This window comes from Thamnophis elegans, chromosome 15 (genome assembly GCF_009769535.1).
Source record: "Thamnophis elegans isolate rThaEle1 chromosome 15, rThaEle1.pri, whole genome shotgun sequence".
Taxonomy (NCBI): domain Eukaryota; kingdom Metazoa; phylum Chordata; class Lepidosauria; order Squamata; family Colubridae; genus Thamnophis; species Thamnophis elegans.
Window position 1 is genome coordinate 27,766,769 of NC_045555.1, and position 16,710 is coordinate 27,783,478.

Consider the following 16,710-nt stretch of genomic DNA (forward strand, 5'->3'; position numbering starts at 1 on the left):
AAATTAGGTAGCTCTGTTAACATCTTGGAGAAATTGTAGACAGTAGCTCCTGAGGCGTGGCGTTTGCCAAGCTGTGACTAGATCGAAGGAGCCGCCAAAGGAGGATGAACGGATGCGGCAGGAATAATCTCAGCACTGAAACAATGGAAGAAAAGTGTCTGGAAGTAATCAATGATGGATTGGATTGTGGTTAATTAGGAAGAAATAGGCTTAATAGTTGCTAGCTGATCTGAAACTGTCACAGCATCTAGAACCCTAGTTCTCTCCAAACATCATAATCAGGAGTACATGCCAAGCTTTAGGTCCAGAAATCTATATTGTAGGCAATGCAACTGCGAAGCCAGTTGCCAGGGTTTTTCTGGCTGTGATTCTAGAAGTTAAATCATTTTTGGTTTATATTGATGCACATCTGTTTCTTGTTCTCTGCTTATGTGAACATCTCCATCTTTGAAATAGGCCCATATCGGATGATTCTGAGGAGAGGGCTGTCCTCTCACGATCTCTGGCTTGGGCTTCGTTTTAAACCATGAAAAGAATCCAGCCTTCTTGTATCTATGCCTCCAATGCAACGTGCCCATCTACAGCAAGAGAACATTTTCCCCCCTGTGTCTGTTGGCCATGCCAACAGTTTTTGGCCTTCCCACTCTTTCTGAGGTGGAAGTGAAATGTCACTCATAAGCAAGAAGTGGTCAGTCCATAATAACCCTCTTCTCTCAGTAGAGTAATACAGCTTGAAACAGAAATCTTTTTGGGTGGCAGTCACTTTAGGCTGTCCTAAAACAAGCTTGGGACGCAGTGGCTAAGACGCTGAGCTTGTCGATCAGAAAGGCCCGCAATTTGGCGGTTTGAATCCCTAGCGCCGCGTAATGGAGTGAGCTCCCATTATTTGTCCTACCTTCTGCCAACTTAGCAGTTTGAAAGCACGTTAAAAATGCAAGTAGAAAAATAGAGACCACCTTTGGTGTGAAGGTAATGGTACTCCGTGAACTTTCAGCATTTAGTCATGCTGCTCACATGACCATGGAGATGTCTTCAGACAGCACTGCCTCTTCAGCTTTGAAACGGAGATGAGCACCGCCCTCTAGAGTCGGGAACAATTAGCTCATATGTGCGAAGGACAACCTTTACCTTTACCTTAGGAAGTGATTCTGGGTGGCATACAACATTTAATTTGAGAACCAATAAACACATACAAAACTGTCACAGTTTTAAAAAAATAACTATAATAAAATAAGCACGCAAAACAAGAGAGGATGTTATTAACTATAATATTCCTGAGGTTTGAGGCTGAAAGATGGAAGAGACAGATTTGGAAGCAGGGCTCAACGGAGGCTTTGAAGCGTTACAGTGTTCCGGGGAAGCCTTCTGAAGCATATTTTTGGAAAGTTTTGATGAAAAGTTCAAAGAATGTATTTCGTTTCACATCATATGTACTCAGATCTCTGATAGATAAATAATTCAATTTAATCTGTTTTTTATGTTTCTGTGCTTGTCTAAGGGACGAATTTCTGTCTCGGCCAGTAAGGACCAGGAATGACATCTGTTTACTGTGGTTGCCTTTGGAGATTTAATGTGCTGTTGCTTAAATCACAGTCTTAGATGTTTGATTTATAATACAAAGTAGTCCCTCATGGCAAAGAATGGAACTTTCTGTCTACAATTAGCAATAATATTGTATGACGTTTTGTTAAATGTGTTTATGTAGGATGCAGGATTCTGGTTCTGAATGGATACGAATTGTGCTGTCAAAAAGTCTAGGAACGCTATGAAACAGAAGATAAATGCAATTTATCATGTGCATTCTGATGGACTGGAATCCGTGGTGCAATGCTATCAAAAATCCCTCTTTCCTTCCCCATTTTATCACTGTTGCAATATAAAGAGAACTATTTCAGGCATGCCGAACTCCTGAATGGCACAGATGATGTTTGGCAGGTATGGGGTGAAGTAAAAACTATTAAGCAAAATAACACCCCACAGGAAACATTCGAGGTGTCAAAACTAGAAAGGAGGAACACTGCACGTTGTGTTGACAGGAGCTGTAGCTTTAAGTTGTCCAGAGGGGCAGCTTCTTCTCTTCCCCCAAGAGAAGGGAAAGAAATTCTTCTAGAGCTCTTACCTCATGCTTAGGGTCTGCCAAGAACGTGGGAGAGGAAGAGGACAGGCAGAGGGACTCCATGATCAAATTAAACTGCAGGCCTAGTCTGGCCGCAGACTGTGCATCTGTCATCTTGATCTGAAGCATCTGGGCCTCAGTTGCAACCCCGAGGTCCTGCATGAGTCTCCTTTGCCAGTTGCAGGCTAGGCAAGGAATGCTCATCCCATTTCAGTTAGGCATGTTTCAGTGCTAATGAGAAATTGTATATAGATACATATGTGTATTATTTGACAGATAGGTTTATCGTTTGTATGTCTAGTTTAATGAAGAGAAGGACTAGGAGGGACATGATAGCAATCTTCCAATATTTAAGAGGCTGCCACAAAGAAGAGGGAGTCAAGCTATTCTCCAAAGCACACGAGGGCAGGATAAGAAGCAAAGAGTGGAAACTAATCAAGGCAAGAATTAACCCAGAATGAAGGAGAAACTTCCTGAACTATCAACCAGTGGAACAGCTTTCATGGGTGCTCCATCACTGAAGGTTTTCAAGAAGAGTTTGGCAGCCATTTGTCTAGAATAGTAGGGGTTGGACTAGAAGACCTCCAAGGTCCCTTTCAATTCTTTTATTCTGTTTGATGGCGCTCAGGGAATCATAGAGTTGAGGGGATCCTAAGCTAAAAACCCAGTTAGTGCCAGATCTGCTATAACATTCCACACAGGTAGCTATCCAACTTCAATTGAAAACCATTAGGGGAGGAAGACTCACCAGGTGTCAGCCTATTCAAAGTTTTTTTCCCATGTCTACTCTGAATCTCCTTCCTTACAGGATTCACCCACTGATTTTAGTTCTTTCCACTAGTGCAGTAGAATAAACCCATGACTTCTCTGTGGCATTCTTTAAGATATCTGAAGACTACTATGAATCTCTCCAAAGCCCTCATTTCTGAAGGCTAACACAACCAGATTCTTCAACTGTTCCTTAAAGGATTTGGATTTCAGATCCTTTCCCATCTGAATGGGGGTAATATCCTCTGAACTTGCCCTGAAGTGTGATGATCCACCACTCCAGGCCATAATAGAAAAATTATCTCACATCACTTGGATATCAGGGTTTTTTTTTTTTTTTTAGTATACCTGGCTCATGTGCAGTTGTCACTGACAAGGAACTTCCAGATCCCTTTCAGATGTCCTACTGGCAAGCCTGGTCTACCTCATATAGATTAGAGATTAACAGAATTAGAAGGGACTTTGTAGGTCATGTAGTCCAACCTCCCCCCCCCTGCCGCCGCCCAAGCAGGAGGCCCTACACTCTTTCTGACAGATGGCAGGCCAGTCTCTTCTTGAAAGCTTCCAGTGAGGAAACTCCCACAACCTCTGAAAGCAACTTCTCTTCCATGGGTTGATTATTCTCACTGTCAGAAAATTCCTCCTTGTTTCCAGGTTGAATCTCTCTCCTTGTTCAGTTTCCATCCATTATTCCTTGTCTGGCCTTTAGAGGCTTTGGAGAATAGCTTGACCCCTTCCTCTCTGTGGCAGCCCCTCAAATATTGGGAGACTGCTCATGTCTCCCCTGGTCCTTCTCTTCACTAGACTAGCCATGCCCAGTTCCTGCAACCGTTCTTCATATGTTTTAGCCTCCTGTCCCCTAGTCATCCTGGTTGCTCTTCTCTGCACTCTTTCTAGAGTCTCAACATCTTTTTTATATATCATCTTAGACTTGTGTGTTACCATTTTCTTATCCTGATGCTGGCATTTCTCCCTATTAAATTCCATCCTATTCACTTAGCTCAGTGCTCATCTAGATCTTTGCTTTCCAGTGTACGTTTATGTGGACATGTAACCATGGAATAATTTAGCTTTGACCTTTCCAATTAAGTGTTGGTCAACTTTCAGAATGCCTTGGCTGCTTATGTTAAACCGGTCATTCGGCTGATACACAAAAGAGCTCTGAAAATTCCAGTTACCTAGCATCATGGTTGGGAAGTTTTAAAATGAAAAAAAAAAAAAGGGAAGTGTGTCTTAAGACTTCTAAAACAACAAAGCACATACACTAAGTCTTCAAGTTTTTAAAATCAGTACTTGTGAGTCTGTTTTGACTCTCTTTTTCCCATCCCGGTGATAAGCTGGCTCATATTAAGAAAGCAGTTGACAATATACAGCAAAGTAATTTTGCATCTGTTGTGATTCAAACCAAGAATTTTTTAAACCAATTAATTTAAATGGTGGCAATTGCAAATCTATCTTTTGTTATTAATATGAATTTCACTTTCAAGATGATCAGTCAGAGTAAGAGGGCATTTATTCAGTGAAGCCTCTTCTAGTTGAGAAACGCAAGATAAAAAAAATTGTGTGCAGGTGTGTAAATAAACTGTCCTTACAATCTATAAGTTGAAGTAAACATGTTCCAAGCTTGAGTTAGGCAAAGTGCCTGTTTTTATTAAATGCTTTAAAACGTTTGTTTTCTTAAAAACACTAAGCCAATTTCTGTGGTTAGAGTTTCCTGCACAAATCATTTTTTTAAAAAAATCTATGCAGTTTTCAATAACAGAAGTTCATTAATGTACTAGGCCTGTAATTTGAGGGAGTCACTAATTCAATAAAAATTGATGGTTTTGAACTTGATTTCTCCTGTAATAAGATATTGCAGCTGTAGCAAAAAAACAACCAACCCTCAAAAATGTTTAGCTCGTAACTTCAGTATCCAAAAGAGAAGCTTAAGCCCAACTAACTTTGTTCAATTGGGTGCACACAGCCCAGCATTGGCGGGAATATGCTTGTCCATCAGGGCTGTAGGCAAGCCCACAATGTCAAAAAATATTTGGAAAGGGGCAGTAAAAATCAATTCTGTGACACTGCTGATAAAATCCCATATTTCTTCCAGGTTCTATCTGGGAGTCAAGTTGAAACCAAAGGGATCTTATTAAGAGCAGTTCTCATTTTTGAGCATAAACTGATTGGAGATCACCAAGCTATGAATACCAAAAAAGAACTACCGTATGATTCTATTTTTCAATAAACTGGCCCATTTTTTTCTGCACAATTAAACCATTGTGAAACATGCTTTAAACCCTCCATTAATGTTGCTTTTACAAGAGCATTGTTTTTTTAATATATGCAAACCTCAAATGCTATGATTTTTCTTCTGGATACAGGAAGGAAAGTTTAAGAACTTGCTCTGTTTCTCCAAGCACTAAATAGTTTAATTCTAATAAATTGGTTTATGGAAAAAGTCCTGCACTATGCCTCGAGGCAATTTAACGTAATGGCTGCAGCCGTTGTTGTCATCCACATTTACTGGAGGATCTTAAATTTGTTGAGCCAAAAAGTAATAAATCTCTTGGAACAAATACAGTATATTAAGGTATTTGGCTGCTAGCTGGTTGCAACATTTGCCAAAACCTTTAGAAACAGAACTGAATGTTTCCAATGGAATGCTTCATTAAAAAAAAAGTACAATAAACGTTGATAAGAAGTTGAGGGGTACTATGTGTTGAGTTGTGCTCACATACTGTAGCAAAACTCTGTTTTGATTTCCTTTTCAAAGGGTAATGTAGCAATTGGGTCTATTTTGTGAAGAAAATTTGCTCCTTCTTGTAATGCTACATTTACGGCTTTTTTCTTTAAAAGAATGATTAGGCTAAACTGGTCACTAACTGCAAAAGCTTTTCCAAAACTTGGTGCTGTTCAGGCGTATGGACTTCAACTCCCAGAATTCTTAGCAATGATCTTGCAGAGTGAAGATTCTGAGAATTGTTCACACATCCGGAGGAGTGGTTAAATTCAAAATGTTTTACTACCGGTTCTGTGGGCACGGCTTGGTAGGCAGGCATGGGAAGGATACTGCAAAATCTCCATTCCCACCCCACTCGGGGGCCAGCCAGAGGCAGTATTTGCCCGTTCTCCAAACTACTCAAATTTTCCACTACCGGTTCTCCAGAACCTGTCAGGACCTGCTGAATTTCACCCCTGATTTGGAGGATTCCAGTTTGGCATAAGCTAGACTGAAACTATTCTGGAACAGGTAGACATGTTCTCTACAAAGAATGGGATGGGATGGACCTTGGAGTCTTCTAGTCCAACCCCCTGCTCCAGCAGGAGACATTTTACGTGACAATTTTAGACAAGGGGCTGTCCAGTCTCTTCTTAAAAACCTCCAGTGATGGAGCACCCACAACTTCTGAAGGCAAGTTGTTCCACTGGTTAATTGTCCTCACTGAAGTTTCTCCTTAATTCCAAGTTCCTTCTCTCCCTGATTTGTTCCTATCCATTGTTTCTCATCTTACCTTCTGGTACTTTGGAAAATAAGTTGACTCCCTTTTCTTTGTGGCAGCCCCTCAAATACTGGAATACTGCTATCATGTCACCCCTAGTCATTCTTTTCTCTAGACTAGACAAATCCTGCAATTGTTCTTCATGTGTTTTAGTCTCTAGGTCTTTAATCAGTTGCTCTTCTCTGCACTTTTCCAAAATCTGAACATCTTTTGTTTTGTAATGTGGTACCATGCAGTATTCCAGTTGTGGTCTTACTAAGGTTTTATAAAGTGGTACTAATACTTCACGTTATTTTGATTCTATGCTTTTCTTTATACAACCAAGGATTGTATTAGCTTTTTTGGCTGCTGTCGCATATGGCTGACTCATATTTAAGTGATTTTCAAAGTCCTTTATAGTACTAGGGCAGTTTTTGTTCTTGTCAAAGTAACAGTATTAAGCCAGCGTTTTCTATTTTCCCAATAACTTGTACCCTGTTGCTGATGTTTTCAAACTCAGGTTTTATTACAGCCACTCACACTACTTATAAACACTTCATTGCCATAGAACAACATCTCCAGCTGCAGAGAGAGTGCTATTAATTATGGATGAATGTCCAGAGAAATTTGGATTCAAACAGTCCAAACTGTTCCCCCACTTTTTTTAAATGTTCATTCAATGTGAAGATAAAAAGCATTCAACAGGTTTTACCAATCATTAAATCCATATGCCATTTTTTAAAATTATGTCAGGTTAACTTTTGAATTTTCTTGGAATCTTTTAAGAAAGTCATTTCATGCTTCCTCATTTTTATGGATTTCAATGGATCAGACGGAAATGCTTTTTGGTAGCATGCCACCTAAGAACATGGTTGTACTACTCAGTACATCTGATTAAGATTTATTTGCAGGGGTTTTGTAATTACTGAACTTCCGGTTGAGAAAAGTTGCAAGAAAAAATCCTGGATTTCGTCACCGATATTTTTTTTTTTAAAAGAGACAGCAAAATGTTTGTTTATTCCAAGGTATCTGTCCAGTTTTATGTTTTCTTCTGTTTCTCTAGTATAATAGAAGCATTTTTGCCCTTCTGAGGTTTTGCAGTTTGAAGAAAACTTACATAAACATATACTTATGATAAGTATAATGATGCTTTCATTTTTTTTGTCATTTTGTTCATGCCTGGGTTGTGAATTACTTGCAGAATGCAGAGTTTAAAGTTCTTCTGTCTGGTCACTGCAAATTATTCAGGATAGGCATTGGATTCAGTAATTTCTGCCCTACTTATTGACATGTTTTGATGAGGTTAACACCAGAGCAATGACACAAGGCTAAAAATAGAGTGGAGGGCACAGAACAGAACTGTTCTCAGTCATAGCCTAATTTGAAACTATAATATAGCCTGTTAAAAGAAGTCATTTCCAAACACAACTCTCATCTAGTTTTCTTCAGCAAGATTGGTGAAAAGAAAAGAAAAATGAGAGTTTGGCATATACCCTGTTTCCCTGAAAATAAGATCTATCCTGAAAATAAGCCCTAGCATGTTTTTAAAGTGTGCATCTAATATAAGCCCTACCCGCCTACCCGCAAATAAGTCCTACTTAAGTGCCTGTGCAGCTGGCTGCCCGCCCATTCTATCTGGTTGCTCGCAGTGCCACAGCCACAAGGCGAAGTGGGGTGGTGATGGAGCTGCCCATGTGCCCCACACTGGCTTACCTCAGGTCCTCTGCAGCCATCCACACCTCAACAGCTACCTCATGGCAGCAACACCAGTACCCATGTGTAAACTTGATCGGTGGCCCACTTCTGCTTGCTTGCGGCCACAGTGGAGCAGGAGGACGAGTGCTGTGCTGGTGTGGCCGTGACACAAGGTAGGTGTCGGAGAGTGGATGGCTTGGCTGCAGGCCCCTGAGGTAAACCAATGCAGAGTCTTTGGGGCAGGTCCACCCACACCTCACCTCATGGCTACAGCCCTGGAACATCACTTGGCCTCCTGCTCTATTGCAGCTGTGAGCAAGCAGAAGTGGGCTGGTGGCCACTCAGGGCCCTGCTGGATGGGGCTGCCAGAGCCGCCACTGTGAGGTGAGGCAGGTGTCGGGGCATGGGTGCCTTGGCTGCAGGGCCCTGAGGTAAGCCAGTGTGGGGCACATGGGGCAGCTTCATCCCCTCCCTTCTGGTGGCGGCACTGGCACGCCATGTGGCCTCCTGCCCTTCTGCGAGCAAGCAGAAGAAGTGGGCCTCCCGTACATGGGGAAAAATAAGACACCCCTCAAAATAAGCCCTAGTACTTATTTTGGGGCCCAAAAGAAAATAAGACCCAGTCTTATTTTCGGGGAAACGTGGCTATTAAAAAAAATTTGATGTACATACCCTCCCCATTTTCCCCAAAATAAGACCTCCCTGGATAATAAGCCCAACTGGGCTTTTGAGCTCATGCACTAAATTAAGGCTTCTCCCGAAAATATTTAAATGCATGCACAGCCGGTCCCCACCATTTCCTGGGGGGGGGGGCATGCCCTATGTGCCCCACATGCACCTGCCATCCACGGAGAACAGCCTCCTGGAAGCCCCCTCCTACAAACCTTAGCTACTGTGTCTCCTCTCTTAGTAGCGGCCGTAAAAAGAGCAACAGGCACAGTGGCACTATGGCTGGCAAGTGTGTGCCAGAAACAGCCTCTCTCTGGATCAGCTAGGCCGCAGGCCGGGTTAAGAGGCCTCCTGCACCTCAAAAATAAGTCCTCCCCCAGCTGCACTGGCTTCCAATCGGTCTCCGGATACGCTTCAAGGTGCTAGTTATTACTTATAAAGCCCTTCATGGTATTGGACCTGGGTACTTGAGAGACCTCCTGCTGCCAATTACCTCCCAAAGACCCATTAGATCACACAGATTAGGCCTCCTCCGGGTTTCATCCACCAGCCAATGCCATCTGGCTACGACCCGGGGGAGGGCCTTCTCTGTTGCAGCTCCGGCCCTTTGGAATGAACTCCCTGCGGAGATTCGGACCCTCACCTCTCTCCTGGCTTTCCGAAAAGCCGTTAAAACCTGGCTGTGTCGGCAGGCCTGGGGTTGATGAGCTCCCTTCCCCTCTTGACAGGTGTGGCTGTTGGTTATTTTAAATGTCTGTTTTGTATTTGTATGTTCCCTTTCCCGTTGAAGTTGTTTGCCGCCCTGAGTCCCTTTTAGGGAATAAGGCGGCATATAAATAAAATAAAACTTCAAAATAAGGCCAATTTCGAGGGTCAAAAGAAAACAAGACCCTGTCTTATTTTCAGGAAAACACAGTACTGAAGTCCTTTTAAAGATTACCTTAGAGATTAACAAAATCAGAAGGCAAATAATATCCAGAGCTGACGTGAAAGTAGCTCTTATATTGTGGAGTGACGTGATTGTCCAAGTGAACCTCATTTGGGCTTCTTAGAGTCCTCAGCTCAAACGGCTTCATGGAAGATGTGCTCAGTGCTGCAAATCAACATTTGGGGAGTCCTAGATCCTTCTGTCCAGCTCTGGGGAAAATGGGATGTAGCAATTTAAATCAGGATTGCAGTTAAAATCTTGCACCCCGCGTCTCCACCTTGATCTTCTTTACCTGCATTGAGGTAGGGAAGTTTCTGATGCATCACAATTTTAAAATGTGTTGTTTTTCCACATGCACTTGTCTCCAGTGTTATTAGCTGCTCCGAGATGTTTGGCTTGCTTTATGGGATCCAAATTCACTTTACCGAGACAGTGATTGGCATTTAATAGTTCCCCGATGAGTTGGTGTCTGATCTTCCATGAGAAGAAGTTGCGAGTGATGGGATTTGGAGCCAAGAGCTGTGTCATGCCTCACCCCCACTGTGCACTTAATTTTTAAACCTCTTAATGTCTGTCAGCTGCACCACTCTTCTGCATTTTGAGCATTCTAGTTTTCTCTGACCTTCTTAACCACAATGATCCAGTGTTTGTAGCATTCAGTGTTTAGACCAGTGTTTTTCAACCTTTTTTGTGCAAAGGCACACTTTTTTCATGAAAAAAATCACGAGACACACCACCATTAGAAAATGTTAAAAAAATGTAACTCTGTGCCTATATTGACTATATATAAAGTAATTCTCCCACGGCACACCTTACACTATGTCACGGCACACTAGTGTGCCACGGCACAGTGGTTGAAAAACACTGGTTTAGACCATCTGCTTTCCACCTTTGGTCTGCACGGGTAAAATAAGCAAGTTGTGAGTGCACTTAGCTGGATTTGTTTAGCTCGATTTACTCCAGCAAAATTTGCTCTTAGTGTAATGGAGTAAACAATTTAAAATGCAACATACAAACAGTTTAAAATAAAATACAGCTCAGTATAATCTTCATTCATCGTGCTACGAAAAGAAATCTTTCTACATTTGGCAGTATAGAATATTCACATAGTAATCATTTTTATTTCCATCTATCGGTTTTTTTTTTTTTTACCAAAATCATGGTAAAAATGACCTTTCTCACAGGATGGTATAAGTACCGCAACAAGATCATTTCATTCAGAGAATAAGTTTTTCTTGAAGTCTGAAAGGAGGTTTCAGTTTAATTCAGTCTGTCCCAAAATGGTTTCATTTAACATTATTCCAGCTTCCTAGAGGAAAAATGGAATACCTGACAGATAACTCAATTATCTAGTTGAGGAAGGAACAGTACATACAAATCCTTGTTTGGGATGCAATAAGGATTCCTGCCTTGGGCAGGGGGGGTGGACTAGAAGACCTTCAAGGTCCCTTCCAGCTTTCGGATTGTATCATAGCAATAGCACTTAGACTTATATACCGCTTCATAGTGCTTTTACAGCCCTCTCTAAGTGGTTTAAAGAGTCAGCCTCTTGCCCCAATAATCTGGGTTCTCATTTTAACCACCTTGGAAGGATGGAAGGCTGAGTCAACCTTGAGCCGGTGAGATTTGAACTGCTAAACTGCAGCTAGCCATCAGCTGGATTAGCCTGCAGTATTGCACTCTAACCACTGTGCCACCTCGGCTCTTTGTGAACTATCTGGACTTTTTCCTCTTGGTCCGGCTTCTAATTATGGTGGGTCAAACTCTATTCGTAACACGAATTCTGTAGAATTACAGGGTTTAAAGCAGCCTCTGTTCAGTGTGGAAAATCTACTGTGAAAGGATCTGTGATAGGTGGTCATTTTGGCCACCATGTGAAGCTTTGCCTGGTTTATTTAATAAGCCACCATTGCCTGGAATCCCATCACTTGCTGAGTCATCACAGCCAAAGAAAACACAAGGTGATTTGAGCGTCTCTTTTTCCCATCAGCCAGGACACGACTTCTGTTTTTCTAGCACTCCTTTCAACCCTCATAGGAGGGATTCAGATGACATAGAGAAAGAAAATTGTATGTGTGTGTGTGTGTGTTGTATGATTTCATAATTTCGAGGACGTCACGTTGCACTGAGATGAGGGCACTGTTGCACACCAGGAGCCAGTTTCCAAAGATTCCCTGTTGTGAAGCTCTTGAGATCTTGCCTGGAACGCTAGCAAAAGAGACCCCAGTCTGTTGCAACAATGCCCTTTGTCAAAATCCACTGCATCAGTGTCCCCATGGGTGCAAAGCTGTTCTCCTTTCAGAAGAGGAGCTGGCTGTACAGAAATCATCCAGCTACTTGCTGGTGATGTGTAACAACAGCAGATGGTGCTCTGTCCTTCCTGGTCCTTCTGGTTACAAAAGATTTTAGTGCCACATCCACAGAGCGAGACAAAAACCGGGGCCATCAGAAGATAAACTACTGGAGCCCCTTCATCCCATCACTCGATCGAGCAGGGTTCCAGAATAGGCTACGTTGTTTGTGTCACTAAGCAGTCAATACAAAGAAAGTCTTAAAACTATGCCAAACAGGATGCACTCATTAAGATTACAAACCAGGAGTGCCAAACTGGATTTGTTTGAGAGCTCTCCCCCACAGGCGGCTAAGGGAAGGGGGAGTTGGGACAGACAGCAGATGGGATGGACGCTTCCCGCAGCACTCTGCTTGCCAAAACAGGGTGCGGAGAGCCTGCATGCACCCCTCTCTCCATTTTGGCCTGTATGGCCTCCTGCAACACTCTGCTGGCCAAAACAGGTGGGGTGTGTGTGTGTGTGTGCACATGCAGTCCCCACACCTCATTTTTGCTAGCAAAGGGACCGTGGGCCAGTCCTTCACTATTTCCAGGCAGGGTCTGTGGGCCAAATCTAAGCACCCTAAGGGCTGGATATGGGCTGCAGGCCTTGAATTTGACACCCCTGTTAGAAACAGAGAGGGCAGGGTTGGTGGCTGGAAAGGAACACAAGTCCTTGATTGAGTTGGCATCTAGAGATGAACTCAGCTGAGAAAAGTTCCTGCATCTGTATGGACCTGATCAGGAAAAAGGTTTTAACACAATTTCCCATAGGCTGATTTTTGCCTTTTGCCTTTACCTTGAATGCAGGGAAAATTGGATTTTATTTCTAAACAGAGGCAGACTTTTGACTCACTAGGTCAACCAAAGGGCATCCCTCATTCAGCATGTCGCGTGTAATATTAATATAACTTCTTAATCCAGTCCTTAAAATTAAGTCTATAGAAACATATTGCCCCACCTTTTCATTTTTAGAAAATACTAGCTGATAACCCAGCATTGCCTGGGTATTTATTTATCATAATCCTGTCTAATACAGGATTATTTCTAATGTTGGATTTCCCCCCTTACCAGCAGGAGGCTGTGAAGCCGTTATCATGGCAACTCCACTGCGCTTTGCAGTAGAAGCCATTTTAAGGCACAATAGGCTGTATCTTAACAGAACATGCACCCCAATTTCAACTGTCTATGAAGAGCACTTACCTGGCATCAGTTCTGTAGTATCAGGAGTACAGGTAGTCCTGGACTTACGACCACAATTGAGCCCAAAATTTTTGTTGCTAAGTGAGATATTTGTTAAGTAAATTTTGTCCCGTTTTATGAAATTTCTTGTCACAGTTGTTAAGTGAATCATTGCAGCTGCTAAGTTAGTAACATGGATGTTAAGTGAATCCGGCTTCCCCCTTGACTTTGTTTGTCCAAAGGTTGCAAAAAGTGATCATGTGACTCCGGGATGCTACAACTGTCATAAATATGAGTCAGTTGACAAGCATCCAAATTTTGATCATTTGACAATGGGGTCAATGGTTGCAAAGGTGAAAAATAGTCATGTCACTTTTTTTCTGCTGTAACTTTGGTCAGTAAGTGAACTGTCGTAAATCGAGGACTACCTATATAGATTTTTTTCCATCTTTGGCATTCAGCAAAGAAAAATATTTTTCAGAGTTCTTCATAAAATGCCCCGTCAGACTTATTTTTCTGTCAGAAATATTACATGGGGACAGGCAGGCTATTCATAAATATGGGGATGAATAAATCTTGCTGAAGAAATATAGCAAAGAGGAAAACATATTTGATTGCACATACAATAACAGCAGCTAGAATTGTATTTGCACAAAAATGGAAAGCAGCTAGAATCCCATCAGAAGGAGAGATAACAAAGAAGATATTAGATTGTGCAGAAATTAGCAGGTTAACATTGAGAATAAAGGACAAAGAGGAATCAATGTACTGCAGGACATCAGGGCAATTTTACGATTGGTTAGAAAAGAGATACAAATAGAAAGAGAAAGGAACAAAGCATAAAATAAAGAAGCCAGATGACACACTATTAAATGGGGGGAGGGGGGAGATAAGAAAGTATTAAAATAAAAGTATGCAAATTAAAAAAAATGGTACAAGTGGATTTAATATTAGAAGTCAAATGTAAACAGAGAAAATTATTAGTATGAAAAGATAAAATTGGGATTGCTGAACCACCACCCGAGAACCCATCAAATAAAGTAAATAAGCAAAGGTAAACAATGGAAAGGAGGGAGGACGAGGGAAAGGAAGAAAGGGTAAAACAGAGAAAATAAGGGTGGGGAATTAGGAGGAGGAGAGGGTAAAAAGGAGGAGAAGAGAGGAGGAGTGGGGGGAAAGAGGGGAAGAAGAAAAGAGGAGGGAGAGGAGGAAAGAAGAAGGCAGAGAAAGGAGGCTGAGAAGATGGAAGGAGCAAGGTTGTCGCAGAATAAGATGGAGACATGGGGTGGCAAGAAAGTGACCCAAATTGTATTTTATATATTTGTAAGAAGATAGTGATAAACATAAATGGTTAATAGATAAATGTTAACAGCACTTAAAAGAATGTATATTTGCAAATGTATCTGAATGGGAAAAATAAAAAAAAATCTTAAAAAAAAATCTAGCTGAGAATTGAGAGTCAGTTTGGTTGCAGTTGCTAAAGGCACCTGGCTAGAAATGTGGAGTTGTGGAGTTGCAGTACCTCTTAGGCATCAAGCCAGCTGGGGAAACCTTGGGCTGGTCACACACACACTCCGCCCCAGGAAGAAGAAAGCAAAGGCAAGCAATGTCAGAAAGTGTTGTCAAGAGAAGTGCATGGATTTGCCCATGTAGGCCAGGGTTGTCAAACTCAAGGCCCATGGGCCAGATTTGGCCCATGCGGTGCTTGGATCCGGCCCACGGGCTGCCCTGGAAACAGCAAAGGACCGGCCCGTGGTGCCTTTCTGAGGCCCCATTTTTTCTCTAACAGCGGGCTATCAAAACAAACTAAAAACAAAATAAAAGGAGACATGTTTCCCTTTTGCATTTGAGCATGCAAGAAGGGACAGGAAAGGAGAAAGAAAAAGAAAGAAAGAGAGCAAGAAAGGAAAAAGAAGGAAAGAGGGAAAAAAGAAGAAAGGAGAAGGAAGAGAGAAGGAAAAAGAAGAGAATGAAGGAGATTATAATGAAAATGTGGAAGGGTCTGAGGGAAATTCTGCCTTATCACTTGGCCACCACAGGTGCCCCTAACACAAGTGACATCGAGCTGACCACACCCATGTCCACCCATCCCCTGAGGTCCAAGACAACCCTGATGCGGCCCATAATGAAATTGAGTTTGACACCCCTGATGTAGGCATTGATGGTGGTGGTGGTGGTGATGATGATGATGATGATAGCTACTTGAAAACTGACTGGGCATTTACGCTGATGAAAGAAAATAAACTTCACATTTCTGTGATTGATAAGAGCCGAGGTGGCGCAGTGGTTAAATGCAGCACTGCAGGCTACTGCTAGATCAGCAGTTCAGCGGTTCAAATCTCACCGGCTCAGGGTTGACTCAGCCTTCCATCCTTCCGAGGTGGGTAAAATGAGGACCCGGATTGTTGGGGGCAATATGCTGACTCTCTGTAAACCGCTTAGAGAGGGCTGAAAGCCCTATGAAGCGGTATATAAGTCCACTGCTATTGCTATTGCTATTGATTGCATGTAGAACTTGGTATTTATTTATTTTATTTATTAGAATTTGTCATACAAAAACTAGAACAAGAATAAAAGAGTAAAAATACAGTGACAGGGATGATAGGCACGTTAGTGCACTTATCCACGTCCCCTCTACTGACCACTTAAGTATGAAGTAAGGTCCACGGAAGTGAATTTGCGACTGGAACTGTGAAAATGTGTAGCTAAAACAACTGAATCAGGTAGAGCATTCCATACTTCGACAACTCTGTTACAGAAATCATATTTTTACAGTCAAGTTTAGAAAGATTTAAAAGTAAAGATAAAGGTTCCCCTTGCACATACGTGCAAGTCGTTCCTGACTCTAGGGGGTGATGCTCATCTCCGTTTCAAAGCTGAAGAGCCAGCGCTGTCCAAAGACATCTCCATGGTCATGTGGCCGGCATGACTAAATGCCGAAGGCGCACAAAGTGCTGATACCTTCCCACCAAAGGTGGTTCCTACTTGCATTTTTGCATGCTTTTAAACTGCTAGGTTGGCAGAAGCTGGGACAAGTAACGGGAGCTTGAGGCCGTTAAGAACTGGATGAGTGCTAACAAACTGGTACTCAACCCGGACAAGACCGAGTGGCTGTTGTGTTTCCCTCCCAACAATTTGGCTGACATTCCAACACTCAGGCTGGGGGGTCAAATTTTATACCCCTCAGATAGGGTCCGTAATCTAGGAGTCCTCCTGGATCCACAGCTGACTTTTAACCATCAGTTGTCGGCTGTGACCAGGGGGGCATTTGCCCAGGTTCGCCTGGTCCGCCAGTTACGGCCCTACCTGAACCGGGAGGCTCTCACAACAGTCACTCGAGCCCTTGTGATCTCTAGGCTGGAATACTGCAATGGGCTCTACATGGGGTTGCCCTTGAAGTGCATCCGGCGACTGCAGTTAGTCCAGAATGCAGCCGCGCGAGTGATAGTGGGCGCACCGCGGTTCGCCCACATTACACCCATCCTCCGCGAGCTGCACTGGCTACCTGTCGATCTCCGGGTGCGCTTCAGGGTATTGATGACCACCTTTAAAGCACTCC

The 16,710-nt window shown here is 42.6% G+C and overlaps 1 protein-coding gene across 1 annotated transcript in view; it reads left to right on the forward strand.

Annotated features, from left to right (window-relative positions):
- The window catches only part of BICC1 (BicC family RNA binding protein 1), a 125,257-nt gene that overhangs the window by 68,952 nt on the left and 39,595 nt on the right, over window positions 1-16,710 (forward strand). The gene's annotated exons all lie outside the window — the stretch shown is intronic.